Below are 15,943 nucleotides of genomic sequence, written 5' to 3' on the forward strand. Positions count from 1 at the left end.
GGACGTTTTGGTGAGTGATGGTGGTTCCATAAGAGTGTGAGGAACTGAGAAATTCCTGTCACCCAGCGACACCGCAGCCGTCACAGAGCAGGGCGTTCCTTACTCCTGAGTCTGAGGTGACGCTGCTGTGAACTTCCCTACGGCGCTGCCAGTCGTACAGACGACGTGCAGTACATAACCGGATGCCGACGACAGACAACTAAGTTACAGGTTTATGTATTTACTATACTTTCTACTGTTGCCGTAGAGGGTGCTCTTTCCACTTAGAAGGTTTGCAGCAGGCGTGCTGGCCTTGCCTCTTGACTGCGTCATCCGCTCGTGCTCGGTTTACTCCGTGCTGTTTCCACCGTAGCTTGCGGCCGAGGGCTACAGGCTATGCCGTACAGCCCAGGTGTTAGCAGCTCATACGACCAGGTTTGTGTAAGTGCCCCCTACCGTGCTTGTCCGGCGCTGAAACTGCCTGAGGACGCACTTCTCAGAAGAGACTCCCCTGTTAAGATTGTACAGTTTCACACGGCCCTTAGAGCAACTCTGGGTTTGGAGACGGGATGACATATACAACACATTTCTGGGGCCTGGGGCCTTCCCAGCACGGGGAGTGGCTGAGCCCCAAGTCCTGGAGCTTGGGCAAACCCTGCTTCACCACGCAGAAGCCAGGACATGTGACCAGAGTCATTTCCCAACTGCGAGCTGGGGGTGTCTCACCGACTTCTCATCACCCCAGTTCATCAATATCCTGTACAGGGCTTGGCACATGGTAGAGCAGTGCGTTCCTTACGATGGCAGGAGCCCCTCGCCCCGTGGATGCGTGCTTCCTGCAGACCCGGACGTCTGTCCTTTTTATAGCCTGCTTATCTAAAGGGTCACAGCTTCTGATTTTATCAACGAAACTAAATCCACGAAAGCTCCCATGGAACAAATGCCTCATCAGTGACGCCAGGCGCCTGTGCAGACCCTGGGAGCTGGACAGGACCACCACACGGGTGCTCTGTGGACCCCACTGTTTTTCCCCGTGATTCAGAAGCAGCGCCAAATCAGGGAGTGGGAGGTGGGCAAGTCCTCCTTCCAGCTGAGAGGGGGGATTCGATCTTCTTGGCCACTCACGTCAAACCTCTCCACTCCCTGAGTGCACTCACCCCAGCTAGCCCCAGACCTCATTCACATCACCCATACTGTCTGAACCTCACATGGTCTAGCTCCTGCTGACACTTCTTCCAGAAGGTTCTCCAAGCCCTGACCTTGTTTTTCAGAACTCAGGAAGGTCAGCAAAGTATGGCCCAGTGACTGGTAAATAAAGTTTTACTGGCACAGCTATAGTCTTTTGCTTACATATTGTCTGTGGCTGCTTTTGAGCTATATCAGCAGTGCTAAGTAGTTGCCGTAGAAACCATTTAGCCTGAAATATTTTACTCTCTGGCCCTCAATAGAGCCTGGTAGAGGAGAGAGCAGGGGCTCTGGCACCAGGAAAGCCTGGGTTCTATTCCTGATCGGCTCACTTACCAGCTGTGGGGCCTGGGCAAGTCTGCACTTCCCTGAGCCTCTTCCCTTCACTCACCCGTGGGTGGGCACAGGGCCTGGCTGGGGGGGGTGGTGTGTGCAAGGGGACCCGCTGCTCTAAGTCGCCCTTAGGACTTAGTGGGCCCCACACCTGGCCACCACGTAGGGGCTATTTTGTACTAATGTTTGTGTGAAGTTATTTTTGTCTAAGGATCAGCTCCTTTTTAAAAAGCCAAGCCTTTTATCTCTCTAACCAGGACCTCCTGGTTTGGGGCAATGTAATGGCAGATGGATGTGAGGCCCAGTGGGAGCGTGGTGCGTGTAGAGGATGACACTCCCCGCCCCCACCTACGGGGGGAGGTCTGCTTGCCAGGAGAAGAGCAGAATTACCATGCTGGAGTTCTCAGGAAGAGGCCCTGTGTGATATTCTGAGTGTGTGGTGGTGGGGGGGCCTCAGAGGAACTATGACAAACACAGAGACAGATCCTAACACCAGTCAGGAAGATCCCAGGGGCAATCAGCCACAGCCCCACAGACCAGCTTTACAGCTGTTTACTTCTTAATCACTTCAAGTGGTAAACCCCCAAGTTCACAAGCTGTTTACTTGCTTAGAAAATGAATCGCCCCTCAACAAATCAAAATGTCAAGTTGGCTTTTCCTGAGCCACGAGTTTATCAGAGCCTTGAACAGAGGGGCCTGCGAGTGTGGGAACAGAGTTAGGACTAAGCCTCTCACCCTCCCGACAACGCCTCGGCCCGAATGGATGGATGATGATGAATGAAGGTGGTCATTAACCCCTTCACTTGACACATGTCTTCTCTCCCAAGTTCTTTAAAGCCTGGTTTATTACCATAAGATGTCTCAGGCAGGGCCTGGGGGGTAGCAGACAAGATGCTAAAACTGCAGTTAGACTACTAAAAGTCCCTTCATTTTGGAAATGGATTGGGGTCAAGCCATAGGTTGGCAATAAATACTGCACATCTGTTCATGTGCTGAGGGTTAAATAGAAAAAAAAGTCTCCAACCTCTGAAACCACCCGTTTGCAGGGTCTAGCTGGGCAGAGGTGACTGAACGCATCTCTCCCTCACCTGCTGCTACTAAAAACCCATCTTCCCTTCTTTCCTCACCTTCCTGCTTTCCCCTCCTCTCCCTCATGGCACTGGGAACCCAGAAAGGCTCAATAATGTTTTTTTTTTTTTCTGGGTGCCCTGACTCCCCTGCAACTTCAAGGGGCTCCTTCCCAAATCAAGGTGTCAACCACTTTGAGTCAGTTTGACATCTCAGACGGTCAGAAGGGCCCTGGAGAGAATTAGGACAAGGCCTGTGACTGCAACACCTGTCCTCCTGTACCTGCTACATCCAGCAAGGCAGCTCCTGCTGACCTGTCTTCAGCAGAGGAGCCCAGGGGCTTTCTGGGCGTGAGTCAAAGACACTCTCTGTGCTTGCACACACATACAGACAAGCCAGAGGTCATGGAACAAGAGCACAGGCAAATGGGCCTCCCTGAGATCTCAAGCAGATAAAATTCTTGGCTCTCCCAGAGTATGTCTCAAGAACAGCCTGCAAAATGTGTATCAAAGGCCATACAGATTTTCATACCACCTGACTGATTCCACATCTAGAAATCTGTGCTGCAGAAGGGATCCACATAGTGAACTATGTGGATGTGCAACGCACTGGTGTGTGTAAAAGGGAACTGGAGACAACCGAAATATCCAACAATCAGGAAAAGACCAAATGAATTCTAACACGTCTAGATGATGTAATCCTTGGCTGCCAATAAAAATGCTGCTGTGGAAGTGTAGAGGGGAAAGCATAAGACATAGTAAATGAAAAAGGTTAGTAAAATCATGTCCCACATGCTCCCATCGTTGTAAAAAAAAATAAAGTGTAGGCTCTGCCTCCTTCCTTGTATAGAGTAGGACAGGCTGAAGGGATCCGAGCTGAAGTTGTAGGAGAACCCAGTGGCTTCATTATGGCGAATTTTATTTTTTGTGCTTGCTTGAATTTTCCAAGATTCTTACTACAAATGTTATTTTAAACCAGGAAAGTAAGGAAGGATGAAGGAAGGGTCACAGCTGCCTGGTGGGAGCTGGACACGCTCCAGCTCCCAAACACACCCCTGGGATCTGTGCTGGCTTAAAGTTCTCTCCTCAGACTCACTAAGAACCTCCCAAAGCTGGCCCAGGTGAGATGTTCCAGAAGCAGGCGGACCTGCGTCAATGGCAAAACACCCCCCCCCAGCTTTCCAGGAGCCCGGGCTTCCCAGGGGTGGGCCAGGTCTTCTTGCTGCCCTTTGGCCCTGTTCTGCCAGTTATTCTGGGAAGATAAACTCACGAGTAAGTCTCTGGCATTTGTCAAGTACAAAAATACAACAAAAAGGTCAGCCTTCTATTTGAGTCCCACTGATAGAGGGAGCACTGGGCTGGAGTCAGAACCCCAAGTTTGAGTCGTAACTCTGCCCAAATGGCTTTGTGATCTTGGACAAGCCCCTTGTCCTCTATTAATGAGGATCTCTTGGCTTAAGTGGTCAACAGTTTTCTTTTTACCTACAAATCTGAATCTGATTTGAACTCTATGAGAAGACACTGGAAAATGCACTTTAAATACAGTTTATACACCCTTTCTCTGTGGATAGCAAACCCACTAAAGCTTTCCCCACGGAGCGCCAGGCTGCGATGTGAGTCTGGATCCTAGCTGGCCAACAGCAGCCCAGGGGCTTGCAGGTCTGATATGGTTGGCTCACATCATGTTTGTGTCAGTACACTGGGAGATTTTACACACAAATCTGAATTTCAGGCTTCATAAGACATAGAAAGATCTGGGCCCCATTCCCACAAGACAGCAACTGGAGGGAGTGAGTGAGCAGGTTCCTCCCCTCCCCAACTTGACTTGCCTGGCATTTCAGTTGTTAATCTCTGCTATTTATCCTTAGATTCTTGGTCAAATCCACAGGACTCAAGGAAGCTCCAACACTTCAAGGCCTTTTGCATCAGCTCTCTCCTCAAAACCTAACCACCCCTCAGAACCATTGGGTGAACACGTTGAGATGCGGCGGCCTGCCTTTAGCAGCCCAGGTGGGTTCTCACAAGAACCACTTTCTCTTTGCTTCAGCTGGGCTGTTCCCTCAGTCTGCAATTCCCTATTGCCTCTTTTCAGTTTTCACAAATCCCTTCCCCATCATCTTTTTTTAAATCCTCACTCAAGGATATGTTTTTATTGATTTTAGAAAGAGAGGAAAGGAGAGAGAGACAAAAACATCGATGTGAGAGAAGAACATCAATTGGTTGTCTCCTGTGTGCATCCCGACTGGGAATCGAGCCCGAAACCTTTTGGTTTACTGGACGATGCTCCTACCAACTGAGCCACCTGGCCAGGAGCTCCCTGCCCCATCCTTTAAGGCTGGCTCAGCTCAGGGCCAGCTCAGCCCAGCTGCAGCGGGTGGGTTTAACTGTTCTCTCCCCTGTGCTCCCGAGCCCGCCCTGTCTACCTTGGGGCCTCATCAGCCATAAAGGAGTTGACCTTCCCAAGTAGAGCATAAGAAACTTGACTTCCAAGATGCTTTGTTGTATATTGTACAATGACTACCATTACTTTCAAAGCTAGCACCTGCAATCCTCTGGAGACAGGAGGGTTTTGGACAGCGTTTCTGATATTGTGAGTTGTCTCCCAAAATCCATTCTCCCCTTCATCTGTAGTTACAGAACCTGGCAGCTAGGCATGGCCATGTGACTAAGTTGTAGCCAATGAGATAGAAATGAAAGAGGCATATTGGATTTCAGGAAGACTTCTTAAAATGAAAGAGGTGTGCCTTCTTCTGTTCTGCTACCTAAAACATGGATGTGACGGCTGGAACTCCAGCAGCTATCTTGGACCATGAGAATGAATCACATATTAGGGAGCACTGAGATGACAGAGCATTGAGCAGGAAGGAGCTTGGGTCCCTGATGCCTATGTGGAGCCCTTGACTACCTTCATCCAGGTTTCCTCTACCTGAGAAGGAAATACACCTCTTTAGGGTTTTTCTTTACTATGTAGTTGAATCTAATCCTAACGGACACTTGTGAAACACCACTGTTAATTGAGGGACGTGAGCTGACCTCCACAGTTGGTCCCCAGAGCTTCCAGTGCAGGGAAAGCTGCCCTGCACTTCCTGGGGGAAATCTGAGAGGAGGGGTGGGGAAAAAGAAGGGAAGGGGCAACTAAGATGGGGAGGGGACTTCCTGCAATCCCCCATATCTTTAGGAAATGCTTCTTCAACCCTTTCCTAGTGTGGCGCAAGTGGACTTTTTTGGTGGAAACCAGTGAAAGGAACTGAGTTTCCTCTGGGTTCACACCAGGTCACATAGAGATTACCCTTGAAGGCCAAGACGTGGAAACGGGAGAGCACTAGTCTCTTGTATGTACACGGGCTTGCATGTGCCTGGGCTGGAGAACTGAGGGGTTTGAGCCAAAGGTTTCTTAAATTTCCAAGGAGCAGGGAGGCCCCAGCTGACGTCTGTGGTCTGCTCAGAGATTGCGCTGTTTGGCAGACTGCAATTCCTCCAAGGACGCTGGTTACATGGTTACATGACTAAAATGCAACTATTCCAGGTTAAAGACTGGAAGATGTGAAAACTACCTAAGCATGTGAGGGGTCCAACAGGGACCTTTTTAGAGAGCTGACGTGGAAGGAACCCAGTGGCTTGGAATTCATCTCGGGATTCTGCACTCTACTAAATGGCAGGAACCTCACCCATAGCCTCATCTCCTACAGACGCTCTTACAGGAGGAATTTGAGGTGGCTTATATTTTAAAACCCAAACCCAAACCCAAATGCCATAGATACTAAATACGGAAAGCCACTGAAACACAAACTAAATGATGAGAGTCCAATAATAAAAGGTGGGTAGAAAGTGAAGTTACACCAGAAGGACTTCCAGCTGTGGGAAGCTGATGTCAGCACCTGGCTCTGAGCTTCCTGGGAGCAAGCTATCAAGGAGAACCCAGGTAACCTGGCTCTCGAGACATTCTAGTGTGCATGCTAGGTTCCCGTCCCATTACACCCTCCTGGGCAAGGTCCCCAAAGGCAGCTTCCTGGAAGAGACAGCTGCCTGACTAGAGCCGGGGCCTAGTTCTGGGAAGATCCCACCACATCATAGAGTTCTGCAAACTTTTTTCCTCAACAATCTATATGAGATGAAAATGGAACCATCCTGGCTACAAGGAGCCTTAACAAGGGTGGACGTCTCCCATTATTCGAGATACCTCTGCAGATCTTACCTTTGAAAATCAGACATGGCAAGTGGGTACCTTAAAGGCTCGAGCCTATGGGCCACACACTGGAGAACTGTGGGGCTGGATGGGTAATGTCAGTGAATGAAGAGGGCTGAGGGTGAAAGGCTCACCGTCCTGCCACCTGCCATCAGTCTCCTCCTAGTTTACCATGACATGGCACCGAGAAACATGTCAGGGAGGTGACAGAGGCGGATAGGGACTGGAGAACACTGGACAGTACAGCTCCCCAGCCTCTCCTGACTGCTGCCACCTGAGAACATGGCCCTCAGGATGGCCACGGTTTCCTGTTCTTCAAGAGAAGCTGGGTGTCTGGATTTTTATGTAAAATCTCCTGATTATTAAAACTGTGGACAACTCAATTCATATCCCTTTTTTAAACCTGAAGCAGGGAACTCCAGGCAAGCCAAACCAAGAGCATCTCCTGTCCGTGGGGGCCACCAGCCACAGTCCTTGCACTAGGCTGATTCCCGGTGCTGCGTGTTGAGGTCCCCTTGCCCAAGCTCTTCACATGAGGGCTTCTGAGGCTGAAGTACATGACCTTGAGTCATTGAGGTCTCAACAGATGTGCTTCAAAGAAGTCTAGTTTTTAAGAGCCCTCTTTTAGGATAAAGCTCTGATACTTTGAGGGGAGAGCTGTCTGCCCTAACAAAAAGTGATATCTATATATGCTTGTTCCACACTGAAAAGTATAAAATAAAACCCACTAAGGGCTGATCTAGGAGAAGCAACCCACGCATTTCTGACAGTCTCCGACTTGAATGAGGACCGTGAGGTGGGTCAGGGTGCCCTGAGCTTGCCTTCCATTAGCAAATTCATTCCACTCGGCCTCAGCTCAGGTTTCCACCATGTAGTGTTCGGATTTTCTCACCAGCCCTTGATGCTGGGAAACAGTAAAAAATCAATCGACCTGTGACCCCGCACACAGAACCGAAGACAGCAAGTGCGGCCATGGCCTTATTTCTTCCCTCACTGGCTCCTTCCTCAGCTCTGCCCTTTCACCCCACAGTGTAGTCAGCCAGGTCCCTGGGGCGAGAGAGGAGGGCTGGGGTGGGACTGAGCTTAGGACTTTAGCTTGCTGGTGGCTCTGGACAGACTGCAGCCTACAGGGTCTACAGACAACACACAGCTTTCTCAGCCACGCTTCTGACGCAAGAGACTGTTTCCTCCCCACTGCCATGGGAAGATGAGAACCACACTGGAAGGCAGTAGGGGGTGGGGGCCACTGAGTGGAGGGCCACCCCAGAAAACCCAAACTACCCTAACTGTTCAAAGAACATGTGTGGGGGAGGGGTGCTGAGGAAGCAGGGGTCAGAGTCAAGCCCCAAAACGGTGCACCACTGGGCCAGGGGAGGCCTGTGTGCAGGATTCCTCTTGAGAGTCACATAAAATGAAGGAGTCTACCAACACAGGGGCAAGGGTTCAGAATGGCAGCAACCCGGCAGGCCAGAAGCACCCTCGGGGTCCCCCAACAATTCCCTCACTCACTGCTAGGACTCTAAGGCTTGAGGAAGGAGGAAGACTCAGCTACCTGCGTGGAGACTGTCCTTCCAATTCCCTTTAGTGAGCCACACCTCAGTTAGTGCTTCAGGGCTGTGTGAACAAGCTCTGGGCTTTAGGGGCAATCTATGGGCTTCCTCGAAGTGGTCACCCTATGTGATTTCTGATTTTCTTCCTGTGTACTTCCCGTCCAATGCAGGGGCACATTTGCAAATCAGGAGTCTGGGAAAGTGGCATTTCTATGGCTTCCTCGGCCAAGCCTGAGCAACATCACCACAGGTGACCTCCTAGATCACTGACTGGCTGTACCTCAAAAAGCTTAAATACTGTTATTTCTGGTTGTTTTGAAAGGGTAACATGGAAGGTCAGCCGGTATGTGGACACAGGTGAGCTAGATCTCTGAGGATCTCTAACAGTGGCACAACCTCACTCTGGGTGTTTTGGTTTTTTTAAAAATATGTTTTTATTGATTTTAGAGAGAGGGATAGAGACACAGGAACGTTAATGAGAAAGAAACATTGATTGGCTGCTTCCTACACACTCCCCACTGGGGACTGAGCCTGCAACCCCAGAATGTGTCCTGACCGGGAACTGAACTAGTGACCTACTGGTTCATGGGTCAATGCTCAACCACTGAGCCACGCTGGCTGGGCATCACTCTGGGTTTTTAAAACTGAAGATTGCCAGGACATGGGCTTTATTCCCAAGGACCAGGTCCCCACCTGACCCAGCCCTGTCCTCTTCCAATGGCATTGCCGTCTGTACATTAGTAAGCAAAGAGCTCACAACAGTCGCTCAGCAAAGGCACTAGAAAGTCTGTCAATGGCGGTCTCAGCTGCCTCTCTATTGAGGCAGAGAACAGGGCTGAAGAGCAGCAAGAGGGAGGTGGGTTAGATAGTTTCCAGATGCAGGGAGGGGGTCATGATCCTGGACTCTTCTGGCTCCAGGGATTCTGATTCTGGAATCACTAGCCAGGGCTGGGGTGGGTCAGCTACAGCCCAGCTTGCAAAGGACAACTTCTTGAGGTTCTCATGGGCCCAAGGACTGCCTGATTCTTTCTGGCAAGTCTCCGGTCTCATCAGCCTTCTGTGCTCTCAGGGCAGAAGAGGGGAGGCCACATGGTGCACACCCCACACTGACAAGAATGCCCAGCCTTGTGTGTTCTATAAGGTGGTGCTGTGCAAAGGAGCCAAGGAATTAGTTTGGATCTTCTGAAAAAGGCACATACACTTGACACATACTTAATACATTCCCAAAGCAGAACTGTACACCCAGGGTCCTGGTTCCATCTGCGTGTGTTTGTCAGAACTCGGGTTCTGCAGAGTAGGGTGGTTAACTTCTGTAGCTGGGCCTCTCCCAGTGTTTTAACAGACTGGGGTTAAGCCACACTGACTGAGGATGACGTTCTATTACACATCATCAACAAAAAGCACCAGAGACACTATCTGGATCTGTGTGGGTCAGAGAGAATCAGGGAAGAATGTGGAGGGCCCAGAACAAGCTTCAAATGCCATTGCTGAGGTCTCAAGCAGACAGGACTCTGTCATCTTCTGTCTTGGCGACCTGTGGGACACAGACAAGCAGGTGGCTGTACATACGGCTCTGTTGTCTGCAAGGGAAGAGCCTTGAGAAGAACAAATACTTGCATCTGAGCCTGTAGCTCCCACTTTGGGTACAGGATACAGGGGTGAAGAGAGAACCCGGGGGTCTGGCCACCCTGGATGGGCATGTAACTGCCAGGGAACCACTTATCCCGAAAGCGTGTGGCTCTCACGTGTAAAGTGGGATGACAAAAACACAGCCCAGGGGCCCGTGAGGGCTGAACCAGTTGATACAGTCTAAATGTTCAGTTAGCATGAGCTGTTTTGATTACTTAACTGGTGTGTATGGTCCCTGGAACTTGGGCTCAATGAGGTAAGAACTGGGGATTTTCATTTTATAAATGTCTTTACACATGGGGGCACTGGCAGAAGGACTGGCTCAGCTCTTTGGAAAAAAACAACACAACACAAAGCAAAATTCTTCCTTATGCTTGCTGTTATGACTTAGGTTTTAGGAGTCAACAAAGAGAGCTTTTCTAAAGTAACTTGAAATATCTAAGTTTAAGGGCTTTCTTATGAAAATAGTAAGTGAGACAATGGGTTGTTATTTTCACCTTGACTCTTTCATGCTTGGGTTCAAGACACATGACTTTGTTCTGTTTCCTAGTATTTCTTTGCTAGAGAGTTGAATGTATTAGGTGGGACTGTATGAAATTGCCTATGTTCAACCAGCATGACCCATGGAAATGGTGATTTCACACAGTTCAACCTAGCTGAATTTGTCCCTCTTAAAGATCTCCACTGGAAATAATTCATGGAGGGAGGGGAGGAGAAACAGTCAACTGTATATTCAAAGTAGCTTTCCTCAGTTCTCCCTTTTTGGTTTTCATCTCTCCCCCTGTGTGCGTCTGTACACACGTGTGTGCTCCTCTCTCCAGCTTGGATTCAATCTTTTCATTTCCAAATGGCAGCAGCTTCAACAAAATGCTTGGAGATGATCCTGACACTTAAGGAGATGTGTCTTCCCAATGGAAAAGCCCTGAAAAGGGGGCTTACAGGACTCAAAGTGGCTTCTCAAAGGGGCTCCAGCGTGCTCTGTTCTCCCTCTGTGCCTCCTTGCAAATGCTAAGCTAATGCGTTCAACGTTAAAATCACCCTGGCCATTCTGCATTTGTAGTTTTGACTTATTTTTTTAGTATTATTAATATTTCATCATAAAAGTATTGATTTCCTTTAACGAAGAGACTTTAAAGTTTGCTGCATCCTTAAGCATGATTTTATTATGTCTTGGGGCCAAATGTTTTTCCCTCCCCCAAAAGGAATGCTTTTCCTTTCATATAATGTATGTCAAGAAGAAAAAAGAAATTGATTCACAGAATCTTGCATTATAGGCAACTTTTAAGGAGTGTATCTAGTAGGTAAAGTGGATAGACATTTCCTAATCGTGACCACAGTGTCTCACTGTTAAGCCCTTTTATCTGTTAGAGAGAAGAACAAAAGCACAAGATTTGTATTAAAATACAAGATAGTTCCAAGAGAAACTAATATGGGAAAATTAAGACAACTTTAGACATGAAGGCAAAGCTTAGAAACTCCTTACGAGTGCTCCAGGATTCATAAAATCCCCAGTTTGCACACTGTCATCTCCCTTCCTTTAAGGATGCCAACAGAAAATGAGAAGAAATGCTGCGGGTGTGAGGCTGCCTACAAGAGGCTCTGTTCCCCTTGGATCTAAGGACCCGCCTCAGGGTGAGCTGCGGAGCTGGGCAGAGCCGGGTGTTCAGAACCCAGCCAGGAAGCAGGCGGAGGGCGGTAACTGGCAACCCGAACAAAGCGCGCGCTCTGAAACGTTTAAATATTGAACATCCTTTCTTCTTCCTCCACATTCATTATTAACTTGGACCCACATCACCGCGTACATTGACCATTTCTTCCCAAGAATCCAAGACACAATGGACAATGCTCGGGGCTGGCGGGTGGGGGTGGGGCTGAGATTTGGGCTTCTTTCTTTCATACCCTCACTGGAAACCCTTTACGGTCAGCCCCACGTTTTCAGAGCCATGAATTCCTGGAAACGTCTCAGCCTTTCAATGACCCCTGGCGCCCGAACGCAGATGATTAGTGCCCCAAATATTGACAGACTTCCTCTTCCAAAAAGGGAGCAGTGTTGGAGGGAGGCCACCAAGAGAAATGCTGCCACCACCCAATAAGGGAGGCTGCGGACACGTCATTCGGACACAAGCTCTATTGTTTGGGACGTACACACATCCCTCAGCTTCGCCCAGGTACAAACAATGCCACGATGCCATGTGACTGTCCGAAGCGTCTGGTTTAAAACAAAAAGCCTGTCTACACCCACCAGATGTCCTTTGCTTAGTTACGAGACAACTGGGAGGGGCTGGGAGTGGACCTGCTCTGACACATGAAGGGCGTCAGATGTCAGCAGCCCGGGCCAAGCAAACTCAGTGAAGATGAACATTTGGGACTGGAAATATAAATAAACCAAAAATCTTTCCAGAAGACATGGCAGCACCTTTTCTTGGGGAAAATAAAGAAGGGCGAGGGGGGACCATCCATCATTCCCACGCAGAAACCAGCTGCCCTTCTGTCAAACGGATCTGCCAGCGCAGGATAAGCTGGTGACAAGCATTCGCTTTTCCTGGGCTTTTATCTGTTCAAGCGAAATTGTCCCAAATGACCGGCCTGCAGCCCTCACTTTCCTTTAGAAGACAGCACTACATTTCAGATCGATGTTTTCCCCTGAAACGCCGGCTAAATTTATCCTTCCCTGCATCCTGCCCTGCGGCGCGCAGCGCTGGCCCTTGCCCTGCTGAGTGCAGCGTCTGTCTTCCCGTGCCGTCTGAGCCGGGGCACTCCAGCACCGAGCCCTGGCCTCCCGTGCAGCACACGCACAACACCCCCAGTTCTCCTAAGGGTGCCTCTGCTGCCTCCTTCTCTGAAGTCCACATAAATTAAGCTCCTGTTCTGGACTTCTTTATCTGACCCCAGCTCTCCAATTCTGCCCTGAAAGGCCTTCGAATTGGCTCTCTTTGAATGGCCCCTGAGAACACCTTCCCCACCCCCAAAGTGGCTGATGCCTATTACCTGATTGCCTCTGGAAGGAGTGGGGTGATGTAGGCTGCCACGGGCTTTACAAACTGAACCAAAGCAGAGAACTTACTTCTCTCTCCTGGTCTCGCTTGGCAAGCTGCCCTGTGAGTGAAACTGCCCCAATTGATTTAATGTCTGATGCCCAGAAAGCCCGGTATTTCTGCAATCTTTATTCGTAGATGCGGCTGCAAAAGAAACATGCCCTAAACAGACATTTTGAGCTACAGTTTCTATTTTGCTGTTAACCTGCGGACACTCCCTGTTCTTGGCAGGAATAAGAAGTGAAATAAAAATGAGACTCGACAGGAAGAAAGCAGGTGCCCACGCCGGGGGCACGCGCACACGCCGCAGAGAGGACTGTGCCTGGAAGCACCCGGCAGCCCCCATCTCTGGAGAGCCACAGTGAGTGAAAATATGTGGCCTGGGTATGGCCAGTCGGGCATCCCCCACTCTTTCTGGAAAGCGACCTGGCAAGGTGCAAGCAAGAGGCTTAAATACAGGTATTCCCAGGGATCCTAAGGAATGGTTTCTAAAGAAATAATTGGAAACACAGATACAGATTTCTGTATAAGGATGTTCATTGCAGGGCAATTCATAGTGCAGGAGAAATAACTTAAGTAGCCAATATAAGTGGACTGGTTAAGTAAATTTTGGCCAATCCAGACTGTTGTGAGTTGAACTCTGACCCCCGCGCCAATTCTTATGTTGAAGTCCTATCTGCAGCACCTCAGACTGTGACTTTATTTAAAAATAAGGTTATTCTGCAGATGTAATTAGTTGAGATAAGGTCAATAGGATGGGTCCAAATCCAATAGGAATAGTGTCCTTATGAAAAACAGAAATCTGGACACAGAGGTGTATGCAGGGATACCATGTGACAGCAGGCAGAGATTGGGGTGGTGCTTGTACAAGCCAAGGAACAACCGATTGCCAGCCAATTAAGAGGAGCTAGGAGAGAGGCACACTTCCTTTTCATCACCCTCAGAAGGCACCAGCCCTGCTAAGTCCTGATCTCAGACTTCCAGCCTCCAGACCAGTGAGACAATAAATTTCTGTTGTTCAAGCCACCCAAGTTATGGTACTTTGTTACAGTAGCTGTAAGAAACCAATAGACAATGGACTATTATGCAGCCATTAAAAAGGAAGCTTAGGCCCTGGCGGGGTGGCTAGTTGGTTGGATAATAGTCCTGTACATCAAAAAGGTTGTGGGTTTGATCCCCAGTCAGGCTGCATACAGGAAGCAGCAGATCAATACTTCTCTCTCACAGAGATGTTTCTCTCTCTCTCCCTTTCTGTCTCTCTAATATTAATTAAAAAAAATATCCTCAGGTGAGGATAAACACACAAACAAATAAAGGAAGCTTTAGGAAGAGGTATTTTGCAGCACAGGGAAATGTTCCTGACATAACAGCGAGGTTGTTAAAAACCAAACCCCATAACCCAGTACTTCTGATCTTGGGCTGCACCTGTGCACAGAGAGGTACATACAAGGATACCCACTGCAGTGCTGTCTAGGATAGTGAAAACCCAGAAACAACCAAATGCCCAGCCAAAGAAACACATATATCCACACTGGAATACACAGCCATGAAAAGGAATGAGTGAAATCTGCATTAACACAGAAAGATTTTTGACTCATAGTGATGTATGAAAATCAAGCTGCAGAAAGGTATACAGAATTATCATTCTGTTTAGATTAAAAAAAAGAAGGAAGCTCAAATTATAAGACAATTACAGATCTATAATCCCTTATCCTACAAATCCTTGAAGCTGGACGTGTTCTGGAATTTAGAATCTCTGAGGGTTAAAAGGCCCCATGGTGCACACATATATATTAGGTCACACCCTTAGCTGGGTCTCAGGCAGCTAAAACCAAACATAGTAAATTTTTGTAGGAAGATAACATCCATATTCACAATAAATGGCACATGCAACTCCTATAAATAGCCTATAAATAGTTCAGGGCAGGTTGTGCCAAACAGTGAGTTGTGACAAATCTTTTGGTTTTCAGTGTTATCTGGATTTAAGAATTGCAGAGAATAGGTTGTGGCTCGGTCCTGTCCCTTGGCTATGAGCACACATATGGAATGTGACTGCAGAGAGAAGGGCCTGGAAGGAGATAAGCCAAACTGGGATGTCGGGGGAGGGGTGGGAATTGAGAGAAGTCAAAGGGAACCTAAGCACCATTTGTAACATTTTAATTTTTAAAAAATGAAGAGTCAACTCATGTATTTCTTGATAACTAAAAATCAGGGGGGAAAAAGAAGAAAAAAAAAAAACAGAGAAAGACACAGATGAGAGGTAAACTGAAAGGTTAATGATCCACCTTTTCGGGGGTGGGGGGTGGAGTGTGCTGATTTCTCCTTCCTGGTGCTTTTATAGTTTTCACTGATATTTTTCTACATTCGTGGATTAATGAATACACACAATGAATACAAGAGGCCTGCAGGAACAGTAGGACAGCTCACGGGTTCCATCCATTTCTGTCATCAGCTCATCCCTGGGGCCTTGGGGACTTTGCAGGCCAAGTCCCACTGCTCTGGGACTCGCTGCCGCCCCCCCCCCCCCCCCCCCACGTTTGCTCCTGCTCGGAGGCCCAGCCCAGCAGCCGCCTCACCTCCCTTGCCATGCAATCCGGCCCCTTCCCGGGGCGCCGCTCACACACCAGCCACTTTGATTCATCTCTCTTACTCTCTCTGTCCTTTATTTTCCTGCCCTCTTTGGCCTTTGATTGCTTTTTGGGAGTTTATCATATTGAACTTTTATCCCTTTCCAGGAAACCCTATTCTTTTTTTCTTCCCTTTCACAATGAATAAATAATCGTGAGAGCACTTCTTTGGAAGAAGCACATCCTGCCTCCTAAAAAGAACTGCTGGAGCATCTCTTTTGGGGCCCTCCTGGGACTGTGCAGGGCAGGCATGTCCCCGGCACTGAGGAGCACACTCTGGCCCATCACCCACGTGGAGGAAGGGTGCCCACGGGGCTCCACGGGGTGAGCTGCCCACTCCCTACAAGGCTGT

The 15,943-nt window shown here is 48.8% G+C and overlaps 1 protein-coding gene across 1 annotated transcript in view; it reads right to left on the reverse strand.

Moving 5' to 3' along the window:
- CLEC16A (C-type lectin domain containing 16A) overlaps positions 1–15,943 on the reverse strand; it is a 196,166-nt gene that overhangs the window by 12,012 nt on the left and 168,211 nt on the right. The window lies entirely within an intron of this gene.

The sequence above is a fragment of the Miniopterus natalensis genome, chromosome 3 (assembly GCF_054644295.1).
Source record: "Miniopterus natalensis isolate mMinNat1 chromosome 3, mMinNat1.hap1, whole genome shotgun sequence".
NCBI classification, from domain to species: domain Eukaryota; kingdom Metazoa; phylum Chordata; class Mammalia; order Chiroptera; family Miniopteridae; genus Miniopterus; species Miniopterus natalensis.